Consider the following 20,987-nt stretch of genomic DNA (forward strand, 5'->3'; position numbering starts at 1 on the left):
GATGTAAGCCATCACCCCCCCCCCCCCCCCCCCTTGAGTACAACACAGCGAAGACTACACTATACAGCTTCTACTTACTACAGTAGAGACAGTACAGTGTAGTAGAGCTGGGCAATATGGAAAGTTTTTATATCACAATATTTAAAGACATTATTTTACAATATTTATCATATTTTGTCATGTAGACCAAATGCAACAACAGCATATTTTTTTAAAAAACACTCTTTCATACTGAGTACTGTGATTTTGTGTCACAGTGTTTTTTTTACTATTATTAAATGCCAGCTTCATAAATGGTAAGTATTCAGTATAAAGTATAGCTTGGAATTTTATTATTGGGTGAATTAGCTGTGTATTAGCTTGGACTAACGTATTAGCCTGTGGCCAGAGCCTCAGATCGGGACATTATAAAGCACTGCTTTTGTTCCATACATTGAACTTACGTATAAGTCTGAATGTTGTCATAACCAGAAACATTAACCTGTTAACATTTACAGTTATATTCTTAGCTATATTTTACACACATGGCCAAAATTTTGGTGCCCTTCTGTTGAAGAAAGGAAAACCCACAATGGTCACTGAGAACTTAAAATATGCTTTACTCTATTGAATTAAATAAGACTGATTACACTCTTTGTAATGAAACGCAGTTAATCAGTGCTCTTTAAGCACTGACAATATTCACGATACACTCATAAAAGCATAGTGTATCGCGACAAATTTCATTGCGATCAAATAACAGTCATATTGCCCAGCTCTACAGTGCAGTACAGCAGAGGCCGTAGAGCAAAGTAAAGCCTGTATAGTGTAGTACAGCAGACACTGTTGAGTGCCAATGTGTGTGGCAGAAGCAGAGTATAGTTCAGGAGTCCATGTGCAAACAGGCTTTTCCTCTCCCTCATCTGCTGCTAATGACAGCTGACAAACTACCCATGCAAATCTCATCCGAGCGTCTGCAGCGGCACCTCCCCCATCGCTCCTGCCCTGCCCCCCGCAGGGACACACACACACACACACACACACACACACACACACACACACACACACACACACACACACACACACACACACACACAGCACTCGAAAATTCCTCTGGCCTCTGACACTCCACTCAGAGAGCTCTCTCCTTTTGACCAAGATAATAGCCTGCTCTTCAGTCACATGACAGAGAGGAACAACAGCAGAAGGGCAGAAAGAGGCAGAGCAGGTGGTGGTGTGTGTGTGGCTTTTTTTGTTTTGTTTTTTAAATACACATAACTATACATATAAAACCTTCCATTTCCTTTTTTGCTTTGATACATTTTTAATCTGGCATTTTATATTGCGCCAAATTCTGCTGATGAATGGATCAATCGCGATCCTCCCAAATGACTAGAAATAAAATCCTTTTACGTTGACTTGCAGTTAAGTTCCCTTCACTGTGGCCCAAAAGAACAAAAGGTGAAAGTTACTACTGCAGTGAAATGCTTAAGAAAAGTGAGAGTGGAGTGCACAAACATGCCTCAATATGTAAACAAGAGGAAGGAAAAAAAAGAAAGAGGTTCCTCTTTCTGATCTGAAGCCTAGTGCATCAGGAAACGACGTCAGACCTCCCACAAAAACCACGTCAGCTCACACTTTCATTAATTTCTCAGCACGGCACGGGCGTCTCTGTCCTGGTGCTGCCGGCAGGGGTTCTGCCAGACTCAGGCTTTATAAACGCAGCAGACGAGGAACCTGCACTCAAACATGGCTCGAGCTACAGGAACAGCTGTATTAACAGAGATGCACAGAGACATTTCCGGTGCGACATGATAATCTGTAATATTGGCCACAGTGTGGTGTAATTATTGGTTATTAGAGACTGCTTTGGTCTATATTGGCCTTCTAGTCCACAATAGCAGAAGCACTCATATGCTAATTAGCCTACAGAAACCACAAAAAAGTCTATCAACATTAAAAGTGGAATATAAAACACCCATAAGAAGATGGCAAACAAAGTCAAGAGGCAAGTGAGACAAGACTTTGAACTTTGATGTCTTGGCACCATGGTGGGGTACACACCTCAATTACTTAGTTAGCTAATAAACTATATTAATAAAAATAGGGGACATAACTGTCGATTTCTAATAAACCGCAGTGTGTTGAACAGCATGGCTGAGTGATTAATTCTCATTTTATCCTGTACACGCAATATGAAAGCTTCGACTGCAGCATCAATCGATCAACAACACTGTCTCAAGTTTAAAGTGAGGAAACTTAACCTAATAACACTAACTTAACTTAATTGCTTGCTGATGAATTAGACCAACCAGAAGCACAGACGGGACTGCTTTGTTAAATGAGCTGAATTGTTTTTGATTTTGTTAGTTAGCTAATTGTTTACCATATCAAGCTGCGAAATTACTTCATGCACACGTCATTATTGATATGGGAACATATTGCTAGTGGTGTGTTTGTTGTTTAAGGAGTTTCAGGCTTGAGATTAGCACTTTGCTAACTGGTGGGATATATGTCATTACTTGTTGGCTACATTAGCCTTGTAGCTCCACAACAGCAAATCAAATGGGTCTGAAAAGCAGAGTTGCTCGCTGTCTTCCAACGCAGACTGAAGACCCACCTCTTCCGAGAGTACTTGGGTGACGTGCAGAGTACGGTGGTCTCCACACTAACTATTGTGTTAAGTAGTGTCTAAGCTTAGAGGTCTCTTTTGGATCCTAGTCTATGCAAACTAACTACGGGTATTTTCAGAGTCAACAGTGAAGCACTTTTGTAAGTCGCTCAGGAGAAAAGTGTCTGCTAAATGCCTTCAACGTAAATGTTAAACGCCTTGGCTGATCAACTACATCGAGCTGTCTTTCACTAGATCCTCACCTGAACACTTTTGAAGGTTTTCAGGCTACAAAACGATGAGGCTAATAAGACAGAAAGAGAGACTGAGCGACACAGAGGAGAGAGAAAAATAAAATAAATAAATAATAATATTATTAATAATAATAATAAATCATCCCCACATTCACCACATAGACTCACCTCTGCTTCAGTGTAGATGCAGCCTCAGGCCATTCCTGCAGCGGGACAACCAGTGGGAACCTTCGCACATCATCAGCTTCACTGCCTGCGGTCACAAATAAGACATAGGTCAGGACTTTAATGTGAGGTTAACAATGTTAATGATTTATACAGTTTGAGGAACTGTATGAGTAAAATGAGGTGAAAGAAATTATTTAGATCACATTAAAAAAAAAAAGAATTCTGGCATCACTGCTTTATTTTGCAGCAGCATTAAAAAAAAAAAAAAAAAAAAAAAAAAATCACAAATTTAGCAAAACTAGTTTACACTAGTTTTACCAGCAAAAGCATTTAAAATCAGTGAATCATTTTCTGAATCGGTTCAGAGGCTCATAAAGCCTCATTTCTCCATCCCTACTATTCAGACACACAGGCGCACGTTCACACAGATGCTTGGGTAGCCAATCTGAACCTGATGGCAGTGGTGGCTTAGCTTAGAGATCAGACGCTCTGTTTAAAAGTGGGCGGAGCTGCTATGGCAGTGTCCCAAATTGCCAGTGCTAAACCATGTGCAAAAAGAGCAACACTATTAGCTTGAGAATGAGTTACACCACTAATAATTACATGACCCTATCTCCCCATGAACAACTAATCCTGTCCCAACATTGACACCAACTAAATGTTTTAACAGGTTTCGCTGGTTAAAGGGTTCTTCAAATACCTTTTGCAGATGAATGAAGTACTTCCAATAGAATAGGACTCTCTGCCTCTCCAAAATCTAGTAGAAATCAGAAATGAGCAGGTGTCCCAACACTTTCGTCAATATAGAGTAGCTCTAGTGATCATTGTTCAGGTATAAGCTTCCATTAATAGCTTATGAAACTAAAGCAGTACCAAATATGCCTACATTTGGGTTACGGGATATAAAAATCAGCCAACTGTCATTTTACAGACCAAAACAGTGAGCTAAAAACTGCATTTCCAGAAAGTCTGTGAAATAAAACCCCGTCCTGCAGCAGCTGACCACTCCGATTTTTAGGGGAAGCTGCAAACACAGTTCAGCCTCTTTTTCTTCTAGAGAACCAAAACCACAGAAACAGCAGCTAAAAACGGCAGCTCTGCATTTCAGGAATACTCACAGACTTACAGGGCAGAATCTGGGATTACAAATTACAACCACACTAAGAAATTCTAAGTATGCTGCATGTCCAAATGTATGTGGACACATGCACACAAGATTTATAGGGCCAGGGCTACGTTTTCCCTCAACGGTCAGCTATATTAGTGGGATTTATGCTTCCATTACTTGTTAACTATGTTACCTTTTGTAGTTTCCCTGCTTACTGCTGTCATGGGAACCAAAGAGAGCGTGACTTTTGAAGCGCCACAGAGCAAACAGTCCATTGACTGACATGGTGATTCACCAACCACAATAACTTCCTTCAGAGACACCAAGTTTTACCGCAGCATTGTCCCAAAAGTGCCCCAAAAGAGCTATTTTTACTGGCTCTGAGATGACACCACGACTACTGGATCAGAGCAGGACAATCCTGGAGTGGATATCCACAGCATTGCATTTCTGAGCGCATCACGGTAACAATGCAACATTATATTGCCCACCAACAGAGCATCCTCATCCCTAATAAATCATCTCTGAGTACCTTAGGTCTACAGGACCGCTGCACTGGTGGCCAAAACACTTCCACTGAAGACATTGAGTAGCACAAACGTCACCAAATAAAAGAAGTCAATGCAAAACCCCCTCTGACAGCGTAAGCAGGCCAGCCGTCCCTGAGCTATTAACGGAGAAAACGAGATCGTCATTAAAACAGGAAAAAGAAAGAAGGAAAAAAAACAGAAGGCGGAGGGTAGACGACAATCATCCTCAGGTTGGTAACGAGTTTAATCATGTCCTACATGTCTCCAGGGCCGGCTCGTCCACCGGGGAACCAGCTCCAGCTTATTAGATAGTAACATGAAGTACGCCTTTTTAATTACGTTCTGAAAGCAATTAGCAAAAAAAGGTTTAAATCATCTCCCGTTCCAGAATTAGCTCCTGGAAAAAAAAAAAAGCTGCGGCGGCCAACATCCTTCAGCACAGCCAGAAACGACCCGCTACCTCCTCATAACCAACACAAGCTTTTAAAGCAGCCCATATATATATATATATAACTAAATATTAATATTAGTTAATGGTATACTTAAGAATAATGACAGTAATGACAACAGTAGCTATAGTAATTATTATAAGAACAGCTAGAACAACTGAGACTTACATGGACTTACATACATCATTACAATGTTATACAAGCAGTCAAAACACCCCAAAACATCCATACAAGTAAGGAAACGGGAATCGAATCCAGCCCGAGCTCCACTAATAATATCTGTGTGGGTTTATTCAGCAAAACTGTCATAGTCCATTTTCACTTGGCTATTTTACAACAGCTGTAGGCTTGAATGGGCTAAACTGATATTAGCCACAAAGAACAGGCCAAAAAAAAATATATATATATATTTCCATACACTTCTTTTTTTAAAAAGACCATTTTAATAAATAAATAAATGGTTGTGCTATAAAGCAGTCAGTTAAGACTACACTTCTGTGGTTTTGGCCAATGGGACGATATTTATAGTAATACATTACATTAAAATGTTTTTCTGATCGTTTGGAGATTCTGCCAGTTCTTAAATAACACTGTCTGACCAGAAATGCAGAATTAGGGCTGTGTAAGTGGATCTAGTATTGTACTGGGATATTCTCTTAATGCAGCAGTGTTACGTTTATGTTGACATGTCTGGGGTGAACTGAATGTTAGAAAGTCTCCAGCCAGCAGTCCGTAAAGCACAGGCCAGGGAAGATTTCTGTCACATGACTATGTTACTGTGAGCCGACATGACAACACTGACACAGTTATAATCACTCAGGGCTGCAATAAAAGCCCAGCCCGGCCTCCTAAGTGATAACACCGCCAAAACCGAAAGCACACTGAAAGGTCAGACTTCAACGTTACAAAGGGCTTTATGGGGTAAAGGGAAGAAAGAAAAACCAGAAAAAACAAGTGTTTTAACAGGTTTAAACAAATTTACACAGAACCTCTAAACATGTGTGAACAAGGGGAAAAGTCAATTCTACACAGAGCTGATTATTCAAACAGCTTCTGTATTTTCCCTCAGATTACAGCACATGATAAAACTGCTCCCATAGAAAAACACAGATACAGCGATACAACTCAAACAAGCCATTCCTGAAGACACACATTTCACAGCAGACACTAAAAGGACTCTGAACAGCACCCCCCCCCCCCCCACCCCCCACCCCCCCCCCACCACCAACACTCACTGAAATAAGTTATAGTTCTCCACCGTTTTAGGTCACACAAGACCCCAGACACAGTTGATCAGCCAAGACATGTTTGGTATCGGACATGTGCTTCTTTAGTTTACAACAGGAGCTGCTAACAAACACTGGACTTAAACTGCCATCCCTGAAAATATACATGCCCCAAGCATTCAGCCATTTGCTACAAAAAGCAAGATAGAGTTGAACCTTTCTGTTATATTAATAAAACAAAATAAAAAGTCTAATGATAATTATTTTAAAAGGGTTGATTTTTTTTGCAACTGTACAGAAAAAGGTCACTAATTATTATAAGTAAACTCTGATCTGAAAGACATTAAAATTCGATTACACTAAATATTGATTAAATAAATATTAATTGCGCTAAAGACAAAGTATATGAACTCAAACTTCCTCCGTTCAGATGGTTCACTCTGTACCAGGTCAGTTTGACCCAAAACATTAATGCTGTTCCTCACAGCTAAACATAACAGGAGGGTTAAAAGGTCTTGCACGTTGCACTTTCTGCAGTCTGTCCTGTACTGTATTGTTTTTGTTCTGGGTTTGTTCCACGCTGCACCCTTATTCTGAAAAAAACACAGTTTCATTCCACTGTGTACTTGTACAGAGCTAAAACGACAATAAAAGCCTCTTGACTTGACTAGACTAAAACAGCATGAACAGATTTATGAACTACACCATCATCCACATAAAGTGAGACTACACTGTGCTCAGGTGAACGTGGTTCTGGGTGTGCTGTGGAGAAGCGGATTTGTGTCGATGTAGACTGCGGTGTGACACTCCAAATAAACACGGGCAATTTAAAGAGATCTCATCATGCCAAACTGAATTTCACTTGCTTGTTTCAAAATAAAAGCTTCATTTAAAATATTAAAAGTTATATTTTCTAAACACGGCATTTACTCTACAGTCTATATGGTCCAAATGTGAAACCTTAGCTGCAAAACAGAATCATTGTTTTAAGGAGGTCACATCAACTACCAGTTTCACAAATTAACCTAGTTATACCTAGGATAACACAGAAAAAAAGAAAGAAAAAAAAAATATATATATATATATATATATATGGGCCCTCCTAAAATTAGGGCCGAAAACGAAACCGCACTAAATGAAATAAGTGCAAGTGCAAAAAATAAAGACAATCAGTATGTCTAAAAATGATCACTGTTCTCCTTAATGATTTATTTACACACACATCTAGGGTTGTGGGGTTCTAGCCCATGCTGGGATCCCCCAAAATAGGCATCTTTAACTAACACACATATTGCTTTTATATGTTTAATTCAACACAAACATTGTATTCCTTTGGTTATTTACCAATCAGGGGAGCTAGCTGTGGAGTCCGACTTTAGCTTTAAAAATCAGATTTCACACTGGAACAGTAGCGTGTCAGTATTTAGCCTCAGAAGTTGTTCCACGCCTCTCTTCACCTCCCCCCATCCTCTTCCAGGTCTAAAAATGATCACTGTTCTCCTTATTTTTTATTTATTTATTTATTTTTTTATTTTTTTTTATCCGGTCTTAAAGAATAGTGCTGACATGACACACAAATAAACATGCTAGTAGTGCAACAGTAATGAATCTGAAATTTGGGTTTAATCGCAGAAACTGTACTTTTCTACTGTAAAACACACAAGCGCACACATCCAGAAATGCAGAGTGGGCGACTCCTTATGAACCAAACATGTTTCACAAGTTTAACAACTTCCAGCAATACAGCAGCTTCTACTATATTTTTTGGTCTTCTTTCACTCCTTCATTTCTCCTTCCCTCACATTTTTCATTCCAATTGTTAAGACTGCGAAAAACTAAATATCTCCCTAACTAAAGTACCAAGTCAATATTCAGCCCGAGTTCATGTTTCGGCCATCAGCTGCCATAAAAACCAAATGATGAAACACTGTCCTAAGTTTTGAATGAGGAAAACGATCCTAATAACACAGAGCTCATAAACTGCCTGTAGATGAATTCGACCAATCAGAAGAAAAAACAGTTCTCGGTCAAAACAATGGTCTTAATTTCTAGAAAGTAACTGTAATTTAGAGGCAGTAACGACACTATATACATACTCCCTATAATTCTCAGTTAATCTCCATTAGCGGGTTTGTGTCAAGTGAGGGAGTGTGAAGTGTGTGACTGATCTAGTTTAAAAATCTTGCATAACCCTGGTCTTGTGACTGTACTTCCATATGAGGAAACACACTTTCTGCTATATTTACTCCAGCGGAGTGGCAGTACACACTTGCAGCTGCTACGGGGCTGGAGTGTGCCAAACAAACAAATACGTAAACAAAACTGTTTAAAACATGTAGGATTGTGAAACACTTGACACGAAGTAAACAGTGATGCTAAAAGTGAAAGTGTGCAGAGTTCAGCATAGCATACTGAAGGGACTCCGATAAGAATCATCCACACAATCCTTTTACATATACGGTGTATCCAAATGTTGGGCACCCCATCTAATGAATGCATGCAGCTACTTTACGGTCCACCCACTGCTGACACGGATTTGCAAATGTGCACACACACACATACACCTTGTCTAGTCCCTGTAGAGTAACATTGCCAATAGTACAAGACTCTCTCGTGCAGAACCTATTGGCACCACACCCAATGCTAGGCATGGGCTAGAAGGGTATAAAGCCCACCCCCCAGCACTGAGCTGTGAAGCAGTGGAGGAACTGTGTTCTCTGGAATGATGGTGGTGCCGTATCCGATACTTTTGGGAGGAGTTAAGGAGTAGGGGATGGGGGGGGGGGTGATCAGGCAACATCCTGACCTTAATAATGCTCTTGTAGCTGAAAGTAATCAAATCCTCACAGCAGTGTTTCAGAATTCAGTAGAAATCCTTCTTTGGAGAGTAGAGACAGTTGCTCCAACAAAAGAAGGATACTTACGATCACACACATGTAGGGTTGTGGGGTTCTAGCCCATGCTGGGATCCCCCAAAATAGGCATCTTTAACTAACACACATATTGCTTTTATATGTTTAATTCAACACAAACATTGTATTCCTTTGGTTATTTACCAATCAGGGGAGCTAGCTGTGGAGTCCGACTTTAGCTATAAAATCAGATTTCACACTGGAACAGTAGCGTGTCAGTATTTAGCCTCAGAAGTTGTTCCACGCCTCTCTTCACCTCCCCCCATCTTCTTCCAGATGGAAGCCCAACCCGACACTCTGGATCTGTGCCATATGGGCCAGGCTAACTGAAGGAGCTCAGTGTTCTCCGGGCTCGTTGGTACCACTGTGTTTTTAATATTTATGTTTAATACAGACACTGGGGAGGAAGTTCTGGCCCGCCTCCCGCTGGTCAGGTCTCCTGGGGATTGGAGGAAAGGAAAAGGTTCTTCCGAACTGTCTCAGAACCGTTCTCTGTGGTAGTCAAAAAGGCCTAGCTCACGAGCCGCAGCCTGCAAATCCTGCATTACCTGATTAGGAGCGCTGCTTATTCTCCAGCGGGCAACGTAATTGGACGAGACAGCGAGAAGAAAAGAGTCTGAGGAGAACGCCGTCTCAGTCAGCGCAGCGGCCGAAAGACTGTCATCAGCCTGCCAGCGGACATCGTGGCTGTGAAATTATATTACGGCATCCAGCTGTCAAACACCATGATTATCCCAAATTAGAGCTCCGGCCAGCGCCTTTATAAGCCTTTCAAAACAAGCCGGAGTCTATGACTATCTGAGGCCCAGTTACTGTAAGATGACTTTAGAAATAAAAATAAATGTCCATAATATTGGCTAGTGAGGACTAAACTCAGCGGGCTGGTGCCAACAGCCAGCAATAAAAGATTTTTAGCTCAGGATTACCAAACGTTAAAGAGCCCACATCAATGAGGATGATCCAATCAACCTATTTACATTTACATTCACAGCCCTTCAAATTCTTATTTAGACCAACTTACAGTTGAATCATGTTTCACAGATAGACAAATGTCTCATTAGGACCCTTACTGCTATAGGGAATAGGGTAAGTCTGTCTCAGGAAAGGTGGCATACAAACTGTGCTACACTGCTAATGTGAAATTAGTCAATGAAAACAGCGTAAATCAAGATACTCTACATACAGGATCATATACATTACGTCATATTTTATATATATATATATATATATATATATATATATATATATATATATATACACACACACACACACATATATACATATATATACATATACATATATATATATATATATACATATACATATATATATATATATATATATATATATATATATATATATATATATATATATACATATATACATATATACATATACATATATATATATATATATATATATATATATATATATATATATATACACACACACACACACACACACATATACACACATACACATATATATATATATATATATATACTTAAATAACTTGTATAAGTTCTTTAACACTTCCTCCAATTGGTCAGTTTTTCTAAAGCTATTAAAAACAAACCAAACAAAACAAGATTTATTTTAGCGCTGAACCAGCAAACAGCCATGAGGGCAATTTCATTTCACTGCGTTCTCTGTCAGCATGAAGACTGTGAAGCTATTGAGGAGCTGTAAATATGACTCATCACCACAAACAGGAATTTCATTAGTGGAAATTAGTGGAAAGTCCTTAAATCGTATCAAGGATCTCCGTGAGCTTTTCGCATTACATAGCCAAATGTTAGACGACACCAGGCACTACAAAGTCTTATCGGATATAAAAGGAACTCATCCTAAAAGTATTGGATGGAGCTCCATCACCACAGGGAACACAGTTCCACTACTCCACAGTCCCAAGCTGGGGGGTTTTATATCCCTCTAGACTATGTTCAACACTACACTAAAATTAAAAGGTCCCTTCAGCGATTGGATTTTGATACATTTTTGTAATGTGTGAGAATAAAGAACCTTTCCATTTGTAAAGACCCTTCACATCAAGTAAACCAAAAGAAGTTCATCTATGGCATCGCTCAAAGAACCCATCTTTATTTTTAAGATTTACATTTTTTTTGCCCCCACAGGTCAGATTTGTGCAGAACACGGATGCACCAATAACCACTTTTTCCTTTCCGATGCCAGATTTTCAAGTATCTGCCAAAACCAAGTACTGATAACAACTCTGACTTACATACTTAATATAAATAAATCCTGATACTCAACAGCATGTACTGGTTGAGTAACTGCACATTTGAGGTTTCAGAGCTATGAAACAATGGAAATTGCCACAATGCACTAAGCATAAGAATAATCCTGCTAAGCTCGACCAAACAGCTTTTTATTTAGTGTTTAAAATTCACATTTCATTACAAGTATACGTCCCTATGTAAAAATACACCAAACTTCAGTATGTGTGTGGCCTTAAAGCTCCATTAAAGTTCCTTTAAATGTCTGTTTAATGGTAATAACTGGCTGTTTAAATGTTTGGTTTCATAAAGTGGGTAGTACTGATCCAGCATCAGTGCAACACTAGTGCAGAAACTACTACTGAGGATTTCTCAGCTCCAGAGTACTTCAGAGTGTCTGGCTTTCTTCTGAAACACAGCACTGAGGTGTGCAAGATGGTGCTCAGGTGTGCTCTGTTACAGATCTTTCTAGGTGAAGTATGGTGGTGTGGGTGAGCTTTGTCTCTGATCACCTGTGTAGCGCGCACTTGACTAACTGATGAAAGCCGTCCAGTGTCCACTCTGCAAATCCACTAATAAGAAAGGATGTCCGCAAACACGGACATTTAGTGTACGAGTGTACATAAAGTACTTAACCACAGTCTGACCTTGCATTACAGCATATCCTTAGGTTCCACCTTCTTTACGGAGCGAAACAGAAGAAACGCTCTGTCTAAAAGCAGCTCAACCTCCAGTTCACCTCGCGGCCACCTCGGCTTCACCCTCCCTGTACTCAGCATACCCTCCGACTCGGAATTTCCTTCGTCTCCTCAACCCCCAACTTGCCTACCACCCAGACGGAGAGGCCTCCTGAACCGATGCCAGTCCACTTGGTGCCAAGGAGATCACACTGCTGGTCTGCAGCCAAACACACATTTGGATTCCAGGAGAAAATCCAGCAGCCTGCAGTGAAGAACATCATCACACTGCCCAGGGCAGCCCCTCCACTCAACACAGTCACCTATAACTCTGAACCCTTCTGAGACCCAAGCTCCAGCCACACACGCACTGTTGAGCCGGTAGAGCCAGCTTACTGGTGCGAGTACGACTTCTGCGCACCTACAAGACTTCCTGGCCTGAGAGGGAGGGCTTCTTAGTAAGATTGAACACTACACTGAGGTCTGTGCACTCCTGTGTTGGCGATGTTTTGTTTACTGCGGTGAAGCATCCCTCAGTTTGAAAAGGCTGCAAAAAATAAGTCAAACGAATGATAACGTAGAGGCAATGATGTCACATCTCTATGCACCAATATGAACATTGTGGGCCGATGCTGGTATTCTACATTGTTGACTGGGCATATTTGTGGACAGCAATACATAAATGTATCATAAAACCAAAAACACATCACATTTCAGCTTCACATATTACACACATTCAGTCACCTGATACCAAACCTTCACTCAATCGATTATCTGCCAATGCAGATGTGATTGGAATATCATATTATTCCACCACTGTGTTGCTCTTTAAAAGAAGTCATCACTGCCGGGCACAGGAATACACAAACCTTCTCTCTTATTCACAAATAGCAGCAATTCCTTATAATATATTTATTAAAACCCAACCTCAACAGAAGACAAGCGGTAGAGCCAAGCTTTTGCTGAAACAGCATATTCTCACATACACAGCCGATTAGACAGATGTGTATGTGTGTGTGTGTGTGTGTGTGGTAGGGAGTGGGGGGGTTCGAGACATGCTAAGGCAGGTGAAATAAGCTGGGCAGTTCACTCTCAGTTTGTCATGTCACTGCTCCAGTCAATGTACAGCTGCCATCTCCATTCACCCCAAACAACTGTGGGTGACGCAAGTTAACACTACCCTCCCTCCAGCACCACTGACCACCGTCAAGCAGCACTTCGTATTCTAGGTGTTGAGACATGAGATGCTGTTGTAGGTCACATAATCATACTGATCTGCCATAACGTTAACATCATCTGTCTGATCTGACCAAGGTGTTAGCAGCAGATCCTCAAGCTCCAGCTAGTTGTGAGGGGGGCCCTCCATGGATTGCATCAGTGAGCCTAAGGCATCCCCTTCACCAGTTTACCTGTTGTCCTTCTGATACCGAGAACCCCTAAGACCTGTCTGATGTTCTGACACAGCTCTCTACCCATCAACATAGCTCAGATTCTTATGCTTGTCCATTTCTCCTGCTTTTAGAAACATTACCTTCAAGAACTGACCATTTACCGCTGCCAAATATATCCACCCCTTGACACATGCCACTGTAGATGAAGATAATTACCTGTCAGTGGAGCTAAGGTTATGACTGATCAGTGTATATACTGCTTAAAAAATAAATTAAAAAATAAATAAATAACCTTCTTATAAAAAGAAAGAAAGGTAAGAAAACCAAGCCATTCGCTCTATTCTCAGTCCACTACAATTCCCACAATACCATGCAAATCTGGCTTACAGTCCACGTTGAATTTATGAACTTTGGTCCCGCATGATGTTCGTCAACCTTCAACCAACATAAGGATGCATCAGCTTACCGCGTACCACATATTCTCTGTGCAACTGCACTCACCGAACCATGATGTGCATGATGTGGTACAGTGTAAATACACGTATCCTCTCACTCTTATCCAGCACTATATAACACAGACAGGTGGTCACGCGTGGTCTTGAGTCAGAATTCTGTGCGAGGGTATGATCACATTCAGAGTAAACAGTGTACAACTGCTCATGTGTTTTATTCTACACATCAGCAGAAGTTCAGCACACCCAGCCAATGGGATGCAAAACCAACTCAGTTTAAGTGAATTGTGTTTGTGAGCTCACAGAAACCGTGAATTTGCAGGGGGCTGAGCGATACGGCTAAAACATCAGATCATAATCAGACGCATTTGCCACACTATGGGTCACGATATTCTGACCATTAGAGTAAACACACTCGAGTCAGATTTACTGTTTACAGATATGATTGTAGTTTGTGGTGTAAAATACATGTGTTGGTGTTTTGACACAGCAGTCTGATTTCACTGATCACATTTATCTAAATGCAGATAGTTTATGTTGACGGATTTGCACTCACTCGGCTTAACATGAAACATGAAGTCTTTTCATTTAGAAACCACTTCAGTTAAGGTTCCAGTTGAAAAGTGAACCGGGAATCGATTTTTAAAGCTGTAAATATTCCAAGTGTTTATAACAACCATGTAAGAGGTGCTGAAACAGTGGACTTTGAGAAGCACGCTACAGCAGAGCAGGAGTGGCGGTGTAATCCAGGCAGAGTTGCCCTTTGCACCCAGAGTAATCTGAGACATTAACCAAAATCCACACACACAGAGAGAGAGAGCGAGAGAGAGAGAGAGAGAGAGAGAGAGAGAGAGAGATCAGAGCTAATCAAGGCGGATAAAGGAGGTCATCATTTTCCTGCTTTACTCTAATTAGGTCTATTCAGCATAATTTAGTTACGGTCTGAACTGTACTGGATTCTATGGACATGGCAAACGAAGACATTGTTAGCTTGCAGAACTATTTCCCACCTCTCTACACTTCAGAATTAAACTCACTATTCCTTCCTGTGCCTTAAAGAGGAGCAGTGCTGGAGAGGTGGAGAAGTGGTATGGGAAGAGCAACATGGGAAGGGAGAGTGGCTAAGGGAGGAGTGGTGCAGGAAGAGAGGAGTGGCTGGAGAAGTGGTGCAGGAGTAGCGGTGTGGAGGAAGGTGCAGTGAAGAGGGAGAAGCTGTGCATGTGGGAAGGGAGCAGCTGCAGAAGGAGCAGTGTGGGAAGGGAGGAGCAGAGGGACAGGAGAAGCGGCGCGTGTGGGAAGAGAGCAGAGGCTGGGGGAGCAGGGCAGGAAAAGCAGCGTGTGTGTGAATGAAGGAGCAGCCGGGGGAGCCGCGCATGGGGAGAGACGTAGAGGGAGGAGTGGTGGTGCGTGAGGGGACGAAAAGAGCGACTGTGGCAGCGTTGCAGGAGGAGCGGTGTGGTGAGCGTGGGAGGGGAGGAAAGGGAGGAACGGTACAGGAAGAGCCGTGTAGGGAAGGAGCAGTGCAGGTGGGAAGGGAGGAGAAGCTGGGGGAGTGGTGCAGTGTGGAGGTGAGGATGAAGGAAAGGGTGTTCTACAGTTATTCTGCAGTGAGGGTAAAGTTTAAACGTCCACTGTGATGAAATGACTCGGTCAGTGGAGGGAGGCGAAGGTCAGCAGAATCAACACTTCCCTTCCCACTGTCCGCCCGGCCACCAGAAGGTCCCATGACCAGGGAACATACTGGAGGGTCTGCTTGTGTGATCGGACATAAGCCACAGCAACCAGCGTCCGGGGCTATACCATATTTGCCATCAGTGGTATCTCAAAATTTTCTCAAAATAAACTATATGCAGGGAGCAATCTGACCTTAAGTACATTTTCATTTTATTATGTCTTTATGCCTTTTATCCGTAAATGCTGATTTATTAAGGTTATTTTTTTATCATTAGTTCAGAATGCGTTTTACTTTTTGAATTTCTTCATGGTGCCGTTTCTGCACTCAATGTAATTCTGAGAGAAAACACAGGTTGATTGAATCACGGCTGCAGATGAGTCTCTGTTTCTGTAGTGAAAATAACTCTGGCTCTGTCACTGATGTGTTTTGAAAACATTGCAAAACAGACTGGAATGGCAGGACGCAGCAGTGTAACGGCTGCACCAGTAATCAGGCCTGAGTTAAATGTTCTTTACCCACATGGTGAGGACACAGCACTGGCCCAAAGAAACAAAGCCAATAAATCTGGTCTAAAATGTCCCATACACACAGAAACCCACCATCAAGTCCGCTGGCCCACCCGCTCGCCCGCAGCACTGGAATAAATGACACGATTCCTTAAAATAGCTGAGCACCACAAAAGGCCCACGACCGCCTTACAACTGAAAATCAGCTGACCGAGGTCAGCAAAATCCTCTGTTCTCCAACAACCGGCAACCTGCTGTTTACCCACCTCACCAACATGACTAAGCATTTAGACAGCCGAACCCGCCAACGTGGAGCGCTCACACACTCCTGCTGTTTCTATTTTTTTCTGCGGCACTCGCACGCAGTACAACTTTCTAATTAGACTAGCCTTATAAAGAGCTGATCGATGCTTAAATGTCTTTATTAAATGGTTATTAATTTGCTCATGAACCCTAAAATCTTTAGTAAGTAGTTATAACGTGAACAGCAAGGACAGCAGTGACCTGTTGCCTTCCAAACAGCGAGTCCACATGAACCCACACTGGTAAAGCTCAGATGCTGCTGGTTCCTGATCTTACTGTGGGTTCTCCATCAGTCAGCCTCAGCAGAGATCTGTTCATAACGTCCTCCTGTTTAACTCCAACAGCAGCTTCTATTAGTCAGAAGAGGATCATCTGATCTACTTTCACATTCTGAGTGATCTTAGTGATCTTAATGTTAGGAACTCATTAACACAGTGATGTGTTCACACTTTACAAGAAGACCCTCTGTGGATCTTAAAGGTGTTAATACCTTATCAACTTAATAAATGGACACATCAAACTAATCAGGAGAAAATGAAAAGGTCAGACGATCCTATTCTGACTAATAAAAGCTGCTGTTGGAGGTAAACTGTAGGAAGTTATGAACAGATCTCTGCTGAGGCTGACCGGTAGAACACTGACTGACGGAGAACCCACAGTGAGATCAGGAACCAGCAACATCTGAGCTTTACCAGTGTGGAGGAACATGGACTCGCTGTTTAAATAAAAAAAAAAAAAGACAGATCACCGCTGTGTGTGCTAAAGATGCTCATAAATAATCTGTAAGCTGTTCATAACCTGGTTAATAACCATGATTTCAACACCATTTTAGGACATTAACTAAGGAGAGAATACCATTCAATTTGACATTTATTCAAAGATTCTTCCGAAAACGAATGTAATTGTGAACTAACAGAGAAACTGAGCGCTTTTCACATGAATTTCACATCCTCATGTCCACTCAGGTAGTAAGATTGGTCCTTTATAACCACACCAACTCAACTTTAGACTCAGATTAGAACATAAAATTCTGATGAACATTTAGGGCACTTTGTAAGATCCCTGTTGGGGAAAACATTAACTAATGCTAACTGCTCATTAGCTTTCACCATCCTTAAGCTCCTTTAATGCCAATCCATTAGCTTTCTTAATATCAATTTAACTTTTTAATGCTAAAGTGAATTAAGGCTAACAAAACACTGGGTTTCTGAACATCATCATATCACCCATCGGCATGCTGGAGAACACTCCAGGAAGGGGAAACAATGTTAAATGTGCTAATGGCCCTGAAACCGATCATTCTCACATTCTCAGACCCTCCTGATCCAAAACTACAATCTCACCTGGTTCTCAATCTCCATGCTGAATTATTAGGGTTGCACAACATTACCAACATCATATCACTATTAATGACCTGAAAAACGAACCAGAGATCATTTTGGTGGACAGCGGTTCTGAATTACTCTACTACACATGATGACTCCAAAAATCACAAATAAGGTGCACCAAATATTTGGCAATATTTGAATGGCGATATTTCACTGTTATGTACATCACAACACATTTTCCTGGGTGTTTTGTGAATGAATGTCATCAATCTATTCCCAGTATTGATAACATTTTTAGGTAACCTGGCAATTCTAGGACTTCTTGGCCTGTCCCAACTTAACAGAGGACAGAAAATGTTTAAGTAGCATTGCACATCATGAAACTGTCCAGTCTCATTTCCCCCTCCCATATCACCCCCCCATCTGCAACTCCTATGTTACACTTCTTTGTATGTATCAACAGTGTATGTATCATCATCCACAGACAAGTAAAATATGCACAATATGCAGAAACGCACAACATCAGCTCAGAATTCCCGTCTCAGTTCATTCCTACTAGGGGTGCACTGGCACGTGTATTCGTACCGACCCATCACTCTACAGACATCACGGTTTGGTGCATGCAGTCATATGGACTACACACAATACTCACTATTACAGTAAATACAGTCATTTCACCAGTGCACACCACCCTCCCCCCCCCTCCCTGCCGTGCACAGAGAGACATATACGAGCAGCTTTTCCTGTCTTTATTCTTTATCAACTGAAATGAAACAAGTATTTCAGCGGCATTCAGACCTTTGCCATCTTATTTCAACTCATGAAATCATGGCGGATCAGAGGAGGATGGTGTGTCAGTGTTGTTGGACAGCTGTAGAGTGTGTGTGTGTGTGTGTATGTGTGTGTGTGTGTGTATGACGATCACATCAGGTTCCATTTCAGCCAAGAACAGAAAGCTGAGGCTGCAGTGAGCACAGGCTCATCAAACACAGACAAATGCAGCCTGGTCTGAGCAACACACATGGTGTGGTCAGAATATGGCACCAACATCATAAATATATGGTCACGGTTACGGCTGAGATCATGCACAACATCATAAAGCAGAAACGTCTCAAACTGGTTTCATGAGCCTGACAATAAGTTCAGGGTTCCTCGTCGGCCTTCCCAGTCACCAGATCTAACCCCAGTAGAAGATCATTCGGGATGTGGTAGAGCAGGAGCTGAAAAGTGCATGGAAGGGCTCCTGAAGGATCTGCAGAAACTAAGTGACACAATCATGTCAAAACGAAACAGAATATCAAAGAAAATGTTTCCAACGTCTTGTGGAATCCATGCCACGAAGAACTGAAACTGTTCTGCGAGCAGAAAGAGGGCCTAGCAACTATTGGTAAAGTATTCCTACTAAAGCACTTGGGAGCCAAATCGCCACCCAATCCACGACTATCCACAAATAAACGCTCTTTTCTCAGTAATGGTGATCCAGGCCGATTTCTACAGCCCACATTTCCTACATGTTCCCTAAAGTCAAAAGATTTCAACTAAAACATCAGATATCAGCATTTCCTAATCAGTGCACCCCTAACAGTTATGGCTTTAGAGCTGAGCACTGGAGCACCACAACGACCCGTCCATCCCAGGCAAACCGTGCCCTGTCAGTCTGAAGGTCTTGAAGGCCTGAGGTCTTCATTAGGAGAGTGAGTCGGAGGGTGACTGAAACCTCTGCAAAACTTTTTAGAGAGCCGAGCAGCCTGGATGAAGTCTTTACCAGTCCCTGGGCATGCAAGGAGAGCTGTTCAGCTGTTAAAAAGCTGGTAATAGCTCCCCCAAGTCCTCACACTGCGCCTTCAACGGACAGCGACAACACGCCGATGGACTGCCGACGGACTCCGACCGCTAGCCGAGCCGAGCTGAGCCGAGCCGAGCTGAGCTAGCACAACTTTCAGCGTAAAAAGCAACTCGTCTACGCGGCCCAGTGGGAACGGCTCAAGGCTAAAGTGTCTTACACGAGGGCGCCGAAGTGTAAATGCGAGCTAAAGGCTTCATATTCGTGTAGAAAGAGGTTTCAAAAAGCGGCACAAAAGCACAAAACTCCTCCAACTCAAGTTGGCCTCGAATTCGCATTCGACTTTTCCGTTCCACCTTAAATGGCGCAGGAGTTTCATTCTGGCGCATCCTGAGGCATCCTGAATGTAGCCGCTGCGCCATTTAAGGTGGAACGGAAAAGTCGAATAAGAAGACTCGATCCCTTCGTGTTTTGAGGGGGGAGGGAGGGACAAACAAAAAATAAACAAAATACCCTCGCAAAGCGGCCCAAACCGCCCGTGACTTCTCGACGGTGGAATATTACTCACAGTCCGGGGGGTTGGAGAGGTTTGTCCGCGGTTAAATGCTGTGTTTAGGCTCCGGCTCTGACCTTCGCTCTGGGGAAGCAGCAGTTGAGCTCAGCGCCGCCGCCATGTTGCCTTTGGCTGCTGCTGCTCTACTGCGTGTTGTTGATCTGCACGGCAGGCCCCGCCCACTGAGCTCGGACTGGCTAGTACTGCTTACTCACGCACAGTCACGACGTTCTGGAACACGAAAGCCCCGCCCATCCATTGCGGAGATTGGATAAGAGTTCATTCTCACAGACAGTCACGACGTTCTGGAACATCAAAGCCCCGCCCTCTAGCAATGCGATTGGCTGATTGTTCGTTTTCTTTAATTTCGTTTTTTAATTTGCTTTTATGTTTATCTTTTATTTGTTTTTCTCCTCAGGTCCCGCCCTTCTACACAACGATTGGTCCATTAAATTTACCTTTTTTCAGTTCAATTCACTTTTATGTTCATCATTATTTATTTTCCCATTTTATTTATTTCCCAAGTCCCGCCCCTATGGCAATGGGATTGGCCGACAGCTCGTTTACTTTTATTTCATTTTAATTCATTTTTGTTTATTTTACTACAGAGTAAAAAAACACAACCATTTTTGCCAGGCTTGTCTAGTTCAAATGACATAATTTCATTTTATTTATTAATATTTAATATTAATTTAATATTATTAATATAATATGTATTTATTATTTGTAAATAAATATTGTATGAATTTCCATGTATACTCATATCTCACCATTAGTTCCATGTACTTCCTTTACTTCATTTTAAATAGATTTTTATTTACTGACTCATCCATCCTGTGATGAGG

At 41.8% G+C, this 20,987-nt stretch overlaps 1 protein-coding gene across 2 annotated transcripts in view; it reads right to left on the reverse strand.

Moving 5' to 3' along the window:
• The window catches only part of ncoa2 (nuclear receptor coactivator 2), a 69,924-nt gene extending 49,665 nt beyond the window's left edge, over window positions 1–20,259 (reverse strand). For both annotated transcript variants that reach the window (XM_072688426.1, XM_072688418.1), the window contains exons 1-2: window positions 20,158–20,259; window positions 3,013–3,097 (exon numbers count right to left, since the gene is read on the reverse strand). The gene's annotated coding sequence lies outside the window, so the exon portion shown is untranslated. The remainder of the gene's footprint in view (window positions 1–3,012; window positions 3,098–20,157) is intronic.
• Between the last annotated feature and the right edge of the window lie 728 nt (window positions 20,260–20,987).

This window comes from Salminus brasiliensis, chromosome 1, assembly GCF_030463535.1.
Source record: "Salminus brasiliensis chromosome 1, fSalBra1.hap2, whole genome shotgun sequence".
In the NCBI taxonomy this organism is placed as follows: Eukaryota; Metazoa; Chordata; class Actinopteri; order Characiformes; family Bryconidae; genus Salminus; species Salminus brasiliensis.